Here is a 12,698-nt window from a genome sequence, read left to right on the forward strand (position 1 = left end):
CTGCCACAGACAGTCTGGGCTACTCTAAAACTATTGAGATCTAAATAGGCATCTTCACGCACCAACACAAAGTAGAGGAGCTGATGTTCTGGCCCAGCAGGTAAGCAAGATAAAAGATAAAAACGGGGAAAAGGAAAAGGTAAGGCAGCTAGGTATTAGCATTTAGAATGCCTTTAATAAAGAACCTGAATAATCTAGTAGGATTCAATAAATACTGTAGACTATTAAGAAAATGGCCAAAAGATACATCTTACCACCCCCCACCTACCGAAGAAATAAGTGTACTGTAAGCATGGTTATTTAGACCTTAAAATAGCAACTAGAATCAAGTACCTTAAAATAACATTGAATAAAATATTGGTTTGGGGAGTACTAAATGAAAAACTGTTTTCCTTTTAATTTGTATTATTAAAATAACGTAATAACATACAGATGACAAAACAGTTTGAAGTTTTTTCTTCAGTAAGATCTATACAAACTCTATAAATGAACCAAAAAACACACGACATTGTTATAAAATCTTAGCTAATTACTGTTGCTTTGAAAGACATGTTTATTAAATTCCAGTTGGACTTCTGGTTTACTCACTTGTGGATTTCCAGGAAAAGACAACTTAAGACATTAACAAGGGACAGGCCTCTGTTTCCCAAGAACTGTTGGGCAACATCAGTGACTCATTTTGCAGAACAAACAAAAAGATTTAAAAAAAGAAAAGCTATTTCACAACTATAAATACACACTAAAGTTACAGAGCTTTTTCCCATGGAAACCTACAAAGAGAATTGTAAAAAAAAAAAAAAAAAACCAAAAAAAAAAAAGAGAAGAAAATGGTTGTGCAGAAAATAAATATAGAGGAAAGCAGTAAAAGAAAGTCAAGTAACTTTAAAATTGAAAACATTTTGCTTTCAAAGAAAGTCAAGAGTATATAAGAATTATTGCTTTGTTGTTGCTTTGTGCTTTTTCTTTTAACCATTTGGCCTTTATTCTCTGAGTGTCAAAAAATCACCAGTAGTATCACTTACCACATTGATTTAGTCTAAGTACTATTACCTGAGGCCTACAATTCTTAGCAGAAATGGAGTGATCTTATATCTCATCAGGTTTACCTCGGCATCAAAAAATACTCCAGGTACAGTACTTTGGGACACCAAGGCAGGAGGATCACTTGAGGCCAGGAGATACAGACCAGCCCTGGCAATATAGTGAGACCCTAACTTTACAAAAAAAAAAAAAAAAAAAAAAAAAAAAAATAGCTGCTGGTGGTAGCACACACCTGTAATCCTAGCTGTGTAGGAGGCAAAAGAGGGAGGATTCTTTGATCCCAGGAGGTCAAGGTTGCAGTGAGCCATGATCATGCCATTACACTCCAGCCTGGGTGACAGAAAGAGACCCTGTCTTAAAAAAAAAAAAAAAGAAAACATACACATACCCTTGTCTTCTAGTACAATGTACTATATTTGAACTGAGTGGTTCAAAGGTAAAGAATCTCCTGAAACAATGATATATCTTAGGCAAAAAAATATATTTTGAAATTTTATCTTTTTAATTTTGAAATAACAGCAAACCTACAAAAAATTACAATTATGGTTCAGGTGACTCCCACATTCCCTTTATACCAAGTATCCAACTTTTTTTTCTTTTTTTTTTTTTAATTGTACTTTAGGTTCTGGGGTACATGTGTAGATCATGCAGGATTGTTGCATAGGTACATATGTGGCAATGTGGTTTTCTGCCTCCATCCCCCTGTCACCTGTATCTGGCATTTCTCCCCATGGTATCCCTCCCCAATCTCCCCACTCCCTGCTGTTCCTCCCCTAGACCCCCCAAACAGATCCCAGTGTGTGATACTCCCCTTCCTGTGTCTATGTGTTCTCATAGTTCAACACCTGCCTATGAATAAGAACATGCAGTGTTTAATTTTCTGTTCCCATGTAATTTTGCCATACCCAATTATTAATGTTTTACCACATTTGTTTCATTACCTTCTCATTATTTTTCACTATAAACATTGTCCTTTTTCTAACAGAATGCCCTATTCACCTACAAATACTCCAGTGCCTACTCTAAAAGCAAGGACATCCCTATACAATATCAACATAATGGAGCCAATCATCAATAACCAATAATTTAATCAATCATGCCTACAAAGTGGGTGCTTCATGTAAAACTCTAAATGCCAGGATTTAAGAAGCTTCTGGGTTTAGTAACACATTAAACTGCAAGAAGAGTAAGCCCAGAGGAGGTGTGGAAGCTCCATGCATGCCCCACACCCCCATAGCACACCCTATGAATCTCTTCCATTTGGTTGTTCTTGAGCTGTATCCTTTATATCAGTAATGTAAGTAATGGGCTTTCCTGAGTTCTGTTGAGTCATTCTAGCAAATTATTGAACCTGGGTGTGGGATGAGCATGAGAAACTACTTTGTAGTCAAGTCAAAGAGAAATATGGGCATGCTGGGCACCTTGAACTTGCAACTGGCATCAGAAGCAAGGGCGGCCTGGTGTCACTGAACACTTAAAACTATATAGACTAACACTTACTCTGGGTGTCAGTGTTCCAATCAAATTGAATTCCAGAACATCTACTTGGTGTCAGAGACTTGGAGAACTGGTTGTTACTGTGAAAAAAAATCCCACACATTTTGGTGTCAGAAGTGTTGTGAGCAGCAGCAGCTCAAGGCATGCTTTTGCCAGGCTCCACCATCCTTCAAGCATTTGCTTACTCGCTGGCATAACAACTTGTTATACATTTATCTTAATGCTCATGTTATATTCTCACCTGTCCCAGCCATATAATCAGTCATTTCTCCAAAGAACTAGTGCTTTCTTTTAGTGTAAATTTGTTTCTAGAAACTAAATGAGTGCTTGGTACGCACATTAACACCAAGACATCTTTGCTCATAATTTCTTTTAGAAAATAGAGCTATGAAATATACATCATTACAGATATAAAGGTATGTATAATTTTACATATAACCCTATTTATAAATATATGTAGATGTAAAATCTATGTTTATACATAGATATGTTTGTTTATATAAATGACCTCAGTCATAAGCATAAATCTATAACTCTTTCAATATCTATCTATGTATATACATAGTCCTGGTAGTCTGAGGTTTACAGGTTTAGGAGTCATGGTTATGAAAGGAAAACTGGGGCACAGCAAGATTTCCACTGAACTTTACAGCTGCCTTCCTCACATTTTGGGATCTTTGAGCCAAGGGTTAGTGGGCAAGATCAAGAGGCACTATGTTGGCAGGGAAAAGTGACTGTGGGTATCAGGAGAAGGGAGAGTTCTGGTACCCAAAGAGGGCGGAGAGGAATTGTTTGGCTTTCATGTGAACCATCTAAGCAACTCTTGGTATTTCTTTGCTCAATCTTAAATTTAAATTAAATAAAAAGGCTCAGGAGCCGGAAAAAAAAAAAAAAAAAAAAAAACATGACAAGGACTCTGAGCTCTGAGTAATGAGGATCTAGATTCCACGACCAGGTATGTCATCTAGAACAGCAAGATTCTGAGAGTGAAGGGAAGCTAGAGTGGAAAGTAGAAGGAGAGAATACATATTAGCTACTGCTCTGAGATTTGCTTCTGTCATGGTGATTATTGTTTGTTCCACTAACCTCCCTTTTCAACATTTTCCCCAGAAAAAGAGACTTAGCAGAATCCTGGAGCCACTGCTCAAGTTATATGAAGAAAGACATGAACTGCAATGGGCACAAGGTTGTGCTACCAGTATCCCGCATTGGCAAGAACTGCCTGTTGTCAGGCCTAACTAGTTCCTGTTAGTTCTTCCCAGGAACTGCCAATGGCCAAAAAGAGCTGGTTTGCCCAAGGCCATGGCCTGTATAGGGACAGCTTACATTCAATGAATAAATAGTCAATGAAAAAAATATAATGGTTCAATCTTCTCTCCCAAACTGTGGACAACTCTGAAGGGACACCCAGTTTCAGGCTGCTCTGTGGGATCAGCTGAGTCTTGGTGACTGCCCAGTTTGTCTCTTTGTCTAATCCCACTTTCTTCCCATTTCCACAGCTGTTGATCTTGAGAGCACCCTCTGAAGTACATCCAGCACCTCAAGATCTACTACCTGAGAAATCTGACCTTCAATAGTTCACTTATGAAAAAATTGTCCATTTATGTTGTTCACAAAGTACTTCTCCCCTGCACTCCCCCACCGCTTCCCAAGGGATCCAGGCCTTTATTTCCCCTTGTACCAAGATGGCTTTTACTGCGGGGAGTAGTTACTTTCCTCAGGGCTTTTGTTTTTTTATGGTCTGATATCCTGGAGAAGATTTTACCAATTGGAGAAAGGACAGGGAGAAGAACAGAGAGTGAAAATAAGCATCCTCTAAGACTGAGCCTGGGAGAGAGTTTGGTAGTTCTTTGAAGCAGCGAAGACCCTGAGTCCACTCCCATGAAGCACCCAGGGAGAGAGAAGGCAGGGGATCTGTTAGGTACAAATTTGAAGTGATTGGATGTGATGTCTCTGACTTTTAGCATGATGTTTTAGATAAACAGAATTGTGTGCTAAGCATCTGAATTCCTGGTCACCATATATCCCACCAAGTATATGAAAGAAAAAAGTAAGTGTATGAAATCAAGGCTTTCTTTAAGTTTGGTCTTTGAGTGCCCTGTTAATTACTAGCATAAATAAGAGGGCAGAAGAATAAGGGGCCTACTTGGTACTTTAAAGCTATGTAAGAAGACCCTAATAATGACTACAATAGAATTTTCTAGCAGACAGGTGAGATAGATGTCCGAAGAACATTGTGTTTGATTTAAAAGAATATGATGTTTCTCCTAACTTGCTTCATTCTCAACCAATCACATAAAGGTATTAGAAATGGCAAGCTATAAGGGATAGTCTAATTAATAATTCTCATTAATAATTGATAGTAATATCACATAGTAATATATGTATATGTTTCATTCTTTGAATTTTCTCGGCAGTCATGGATAATATATTAATGCACATTTTTATGTCTCTTAATTAATATCCCAGAATATACTAGATATGCTATAAAAATCAGGAACAGAAACAAAAAGTACATAGGCTATTGATAACAGAGTTTATTTTTGTAGGAGATTCAAATGTTTGTTCTAGTCTCAAATCTCATGTATGGTATAAGGAAATTTCTATACATATTGTATAAATATTTATGCATGACATAAGTGTGTTGAAATAGTTGGCCTCTAAAGTCCTTGCCCATTCTAAGATTCTATGATTCCTTTCTGATTTTGGGTCCCAAAACTGAGTAGAAAAACAGTTCATCTAGCTTGGAATGTATTCCAAGGAAAAGAAACCAGTGTCTAAGAAATATATTCATGCAGGTGATAAAAATAGAAGAAAATGGTAAGGTAGCCAGTTGTAAATGTGTAGCTACGTGACTGACACTGAGATGCTTTAACCTCTAATTTATTTAAAGTGGAAATGTTTATTATGATCCAGCTACAATTTAATTGTAATATTGCTGCATGGCCTTGCACTCATTATTATCATTCAGCTAATTTCTCTCACTTCTGGTAGCAGAGAGAGTCGGTGTCCCACTTGCAACCCCTTGGCTGTACTATTTCAACTCAAGTTGGTCTGACTAGAATACCAGCTTCTGCATCTGTTTATCTGACATCACCCTTCTAGGATCTAAGTCTTTCTTATGTATAAAGGGCATCTGGGAAACCTCTATGTACATTATCTTGGTTTAGATTCACCCAAAACCAAATCCTGAGACAGGATCTGAATGAGTCTTGTTTTTGTTTTTGTTTGGGGTGCTGAGTGATCCCAGGAAGCACAGTGAGGGAGGACAATGAAACAGAAAAGGAAGAATGTAGAATACAGGATATATAATACATTAGTGAGCAGTTAGTTCATGGACAACTGTGGCCAATCCTTTTGGGAATTATTCAAGTGACTATGTACTTAAACACACTGCAGAGTCGCCTCATAATGGGTTAGAAACCTACAATATTCATCGACACTCTCCTGTCCTTTTTTGAAGATCACTTTTTAAGTTAATTCATTAGCATTTCTGGCTACCCTCTTGTGCTGGACAATCTGGCCAAAGAACCTAGGCTGACAGACTCAGTTTCTTGAGGTAGGAAGAAAATGCAGTTGGTTTATAGGGCAACAGTCCACTAGAGCCATTGGTGAACTCCAGTATGGACCAAGGATACTTGGCTGAAATATTGAGTATCTGCTAAGAACATATTACTTCTCATATTAAATTTTAAGATGTATTTATTATGTATCTTACTAATCGAAACTGTATTTCTTCCCAAAGCAATTGAGAAGCTCATCATGTCCTCATTTGCAATATCATCAGCTGTTGTTATAGGGAAAATATTAAGTAACCTTGACTGGGAATTTTAAAGGTCCATGACTATGCTATCCGGGGCGGGGAGGAACAGAAGAAAATGAGCACCCTGTTTTGTACAGTAGATTGGACTGCTTAGAAATAGAAGCCAGTAATTGAAATATGATAATCTGTTAATTAATCAACATGTTTTTATTCTCATGAAATTCAGTTCTCATAAATCGTACACAGGACTGAATGTGCGATTACCTCATGCTAAGGAAAAGAACACTCAATAAATAAACATTACTAAGTTTTTGTGCCATCTGGTTTAACAAGATAAAAGGATATATTTTGGTAATAGATTTTAAGAGTTTTTATAAAAGTTTTACAATTAAAGCCCTATGATTTAAAATACCATATATTTACAATATTCTGTATATTCTTCCAGTTTCTAAAGTTGTTTTAAAATTTAAGTACAGTAAAATTCACCCTTTTCAGTGTACAGTGCTATGATTAATGACAAAAACAGTCATATGAACACTACCAGAATCAAATGTAATATATTTCTCTCTCTTTAAAGCATTAAAATTTTTGTAATCATTTTTATTATTAAACACAATTATAGTTAAGACAAGTAAGTCCTTTATCATCACACTTATTCCAGTTTCTTTTTGTCTCCAAAAAGAATGACTATTCTCTTTGGGATATGACCCTCAAGAGTTTTTTCCACACATGTGCCATTATTTTAGTTCCTATCAGTGACTAATATAAATTTATACACAGATAAAGGGATTAACACTGAATCTCTGCGTATTTGCTATCTTAAAGTTTATGTTTTAATATTATGAACACTTTTTTTATGTGACAGTCTCTAAAATATATATGCTATGATGGAGGAAATGCATTGATGTTATACTATGGGTATTTCTTTTGATTTTTTTCCATTATGAGTCATAATTATGATAATCTTGTAAAAAATTTTTATGAACTGAGTAATATGCAATACATAATAGGGATATAATTACTGAAATTAATAATAGGAATATAATTTCACAATTTACAAAAGACATTTGAACCACTACAGTTAGGTTGGTGCAATTACTTTTGCACATAAACACAAACACAAAAGTAATTGTACCAACCTACTATTTATGATTCTAAAAGCAATTATTACTATGCTAAAAAGGGCAACAAAAAAGTTACTTAAAATCACTTTGTGGTAATGTTTTAAATATATATAACAGTAAGAAAAAAGTGTTTCCTCTTTATTCAACATAACACTTAGAGGCACCAAATGCTTTATATATATATATATATATATATATATATATATATACATACACACACATATATATACACACACATTTATCGATATATATGTAAATATATATAAAGCATATATATATATATAAAGCATATATATAAATATATATATAAAAATATATAAAATATATAAAATATATAAATATATAAAAATATTTTTATATATGCTTTATATTTACATATATATCAATAAATAAATATATGTCTATATATAGACCATATATATCTATATAGAGACTATATATATTTATACATAGTCTATATATGTAGTCCATATATATTTATAGTATAATATATATAGGATTTTATATATATACTATATTGTATATAGTATATATATATACAATATATACTATATTGTATACTATTATATATAATATATAGATTATATAATATGTATAATAAATATAATACTATATGTTATATAGTATATATATTATATGATACTCTATATATAGTATATAATACTACCTATTGTATATAATACTATATATACTATATAATATATGTACTATATATAATTATTACTATATATGCTATAAAAATATATATACTATATACAGTATATATATTACCATATATTATAGATAATACATATTATATATAATGCTATATATTATATAATTTATAATGCTATATTATATATAATATATATTATATTATATATTGTATTATATAATGCTATACATTATATATTATATATTATATATATATACATAGTTCATATATATGTACTATATTATAATATATAGTACATAATGCTATATAATATATATTATATATAATGTATAATGCTATTTATATATTATGTATAATATATATAATATATGCATTATATATTATATAATATATAATATATAACTCATATGATATATGTATTATATATTATATATACTATATTATTATTATTATTTTTTTTTTTTTTTTGAGACGGAGTTTCACTCTTGTTACCCAGGCTGGAGTGCAATGGCGTGATCTCGGCTCACCACAACCTCCACCTCCTGGGTTCAAGCAATTCTCCTGCCTCAGCCTTCCGAGTAGCTGGGACTACAGGCGTGCACCACCATGCCCAGCTAATTTTTGTATTTTTAGTAGAGACGGGGTTTCACCTTGTTGACCAGGATGGTCTCGATCTCTTGACCTCGTGATCTACCCGCCTCGGCCTCCCAAAGTGCTGGGATTACAGGCGTGAGCCACCGCGCCCAGCCCATATACTATATTATTTATACATACAATATATAACATATGTAATATATAATGTATATATTATATATTAATATATGTATTATATATTACATATTACATAATATATAGCATTATATATAATATGTAGTATCTATATGGTAATATATGTAATACTATATATAGTATATTTTATATATACTAAGTATAGTACATATACTATATATACTTTATAGTATATATAATACCATATATTATATAGAACTATATAATATAGTACTATATTTTTTTTTTTGAGACAGGGATCCAGTTTTTCCAGCACCATCTATTGAATAGGGTGTCCTTTCCCCAATTTATGTTTTTGTATGCTTTGTTGAAGGTCAGTTGGCTGTAAGTATTTGGCTTTATTTCTGGATTTTCTATTCTGTTCCATTGGTCTAAGTGGCTATTTTAAACTGCCCTGTTTTGGTAACTGTAGCCTTGTAGTATAATTTGAAGTCTGGTTAAAGGAAGTCACCATATGAAAAGGACATGCACACACGTTTATAGCAGCACAGTTCACAATTGCAAAAATATGAAGCCAACCTAAATGCCAGTCGACCAATGAGTAGATAAAACGTGGTGTATATACACCAGGGAACACTGCACAGCCAGAAACGGGACTGAAATGATGTCTTTTGCAGCAGCTTGGATGGAGCTGGAGGGCATTAGTCTCAGTACAGTTAACTCAGGAATGGAAAACCAAATACCATAGTTTTCACTTAAAAGTGGGTTCTAAGCTATGAGGACAAAAAGACATATGGAGTGATTTAATGCACTTTGGGGACTTGGGGTGGGGAGGTGTGGGGGTGAGGGATCAAAGACTACATATTGGGTACAGTGTGTGTATCCTGTGTGTGTGTATTTTATATATGTATATATATATAAAAAATATATATAATATATAGTACTATATTATATAGTAACTATTATATAGTTCTATATAATATATATAATATATAGTTCTATATAATATATACTATAATGTGTATATATATACTATAGTATATACTATATATAGTATATTTAGTATTATTAAATATATACTATATATAGTATTATTTAATAGTATTTTTATATTTAAATAGTATCATTTAAATACTATATATAGTATTTTATATATAGTATTATATATTTATAGTATATTATATATAGTACATATAGTATTATGTATTTATAATACTAATAGAAATTATTTATACTATAAAATATATAGTATTATATATTAAATATTACTATATATTATAAATATATTATATATATTATATATAGTATTATATATTTATAGTATGTTATACATATTATATATACTCTATGTAGTGTATATATAACACTGTATATAGTGCATATATATAATACTATATATTATATACTATAAATATGTATAATCTATATATTTATACTATATATAGTCTATAAATATACCATAAATATATTTTTATATATAGAGAGACTATATATAATTGTATATGTGTATATATACCTATTTGGTATATATATACATATATATATATATATATACACACACACAAATACATATGTGTATAAAATTTTATTTATAAGCTTAAAATAAACCTATATGCCTATTGTATATTTTTGTACATATTTATATACACTTATTTCCATATAAGCATATTTTGTGTTTAATCATATAGAAAGCTAGACAAACATGTACACATCTATTTCTGGTTAGTTTCCTATCAAAACAATGAAATTATACAAACTGCTTTGTAATAAAGCATATATCACAAACTCTCTTTATAAGTAAGCACATACTCATATATATCACTCAATTTCATTCATGAATAGCATTCAATTCTATAAATAAACTACTCCCAAAAGCTGATGCTAATAAAGAATAAATATTTTTTGCACATTTGGCAAATGTAAAAAATAAAACACTATTGTTTTAATTTGCATTTTAAATGTTTGTTTTTATCATGGTTATTAGTCATTGCATTTCTTAGGTAGATTGTTGGTTTATTATACATTGCCTAGTTTTTTTTCTAGGCTGTTGGTTTTCTTGTATATTTTGTTTTACTGAACCTTTTTTATATACCAAGAGTATTAAATCTTTGTCTTTTCAGTTAGGTTGTAAATGTTTTTCCCAATTTTCCCTTCTAACTTTTTTAATGATGTCTTTAACCACACAAATTTAAAAATATTTATAAGATCAAATCTGTCAATTTTATTCTTTATGGTTTCTGAAGTTTATGTTATGGTTAGAAAAGCTTTTTACACTCTAATATTTATAGTTTCTGTTTTGTGTCTGTTTTTAAAAGTTTATTTATTATTTTTGAGAATATAAAATAGGGACAAAGTTTCTCCATTTTCAAATAGAAGGCTAATTATATCAATCCAAGGACTGAAAAATGATGTGTCCTAATGATGTAAAATACCTTATTTTTGCTACCTTAAATTAATTCTCTATATCTCATACTGTTTATTTTATTGTACTTTAAGTTCTGTGGTACATGTGCAGATAGTACAGGTATGTTACATAGGTATATATGTGCCATGGTGGTGGTTTGCTGCATCTATCACCCTGTCATCTACATTAAGTATGCTATCCCTCCCCAGTCCACCTACCCACTGCTATTCCTCCCCTAGCCTCCTACCCACAACGCCCCATTGTGTGATGCTCCCTTCTCTGTGTCCATGTGTTCTTATTGTCCAACACCCACTTATTAGTAACAACATGTCATGTTTGGTTATCTGTTCTTGTGTCAGTTTGCTGAGAATGATGGTTTCCAGTTTCATCCATGTCCCTGCAAAAGACATGAACACATCCTTTTTATGGCTGCATAGTATTCCATGGTGTATATGTGCCACATTTTCTTGATCCAGTCTATCATTGATGGGCATTTGGATTGGTTCCAAGTCTTTGCTATTGTGAACAGTGCCACAAGAAACATACGTGTGCATATGTCTTTATAATAGAATGATTTATAATTCTTTGGGTATATAGCCAGTAATGTGATTGCTGGGTCAAATGGTATGTCTATTTCTAGATCCTTGAGGAATTGCCACACTGTCTTCCGCAGTGCTTGAATTAATTTACATTCTCAAAAACAGTGCAAAAGTGTTTCTATTTCTCCACATTCTCTTCGGCATCTGTTGTCTCCTGATTTTTTAATGATCACCATTCTAACTGGCATGAAGTGGTATCTCAATGTGGCTTTTGTCTGCATTTCTCTAATGACCAGTGATGATGAGCTTTTTTTAAATATGTTTTTAGCTGCACAGATGTCTTCTTTTGAAAAGTGTCTGTGCATATCGTTTGCCCACTTTTTGATGGGGTTGTTTTTTTCTTGTAATTTTGCTTAAGTTCTCCATAGATTCTGGATATTAGTCCTTTGTCAGATGGGTAGATTGCAAACATTTTTACCCATTCTGTTTGTTGCTGGTTCACTCTATTGAGAGTTTCTTTTGCTGTGCAGAAGCTCTTAAGTTTAATTAGATCCCATTTGTCTATGTTGGCTTTTGTTGCCATTGCCATTGGTGTTTTAGTCATGAAGCCCTTGCCCATTCCTATTCCTGATACTGAAACCTGGCACAGATTCAACTAAAAAAGAAAACTTTAGGCCAACATCCATGATGAACATTGACATGAAAATCTTCAATAAAATACTGGCAAACTGAATCCAACAGTACATCAAAAAGCTTATCCATCATGATCAAGTCAGCTGCATCCCAGGGATGCAAGGCTAGTTCAACATTCACAAATCTATAAACGTAATCCATCACATAAACAGAACCAAAGACAAAATCCACATGACTATCTCAATAGATGCAGAGAAGGCCTTTGACAAAATTCAACCCTTTACACTAAAAACTCCCAATAAGCTAGGTATTG

The sequence above is a fragment of the Saimiri boliviensis genome, chromosome 1, assembly GCF_048565385.1.
Source record: "Saimiri boliviensis isolate mSaiBol1 chromosome 1, mSaiBol1.pri, whole genome shotgun sequence".
Lineage (NCBI taxonomy): Eukaryota > Metazoa > Chordata > Mammalia > Primates > Cebidae > Saimiri > Saimiri boliviensis.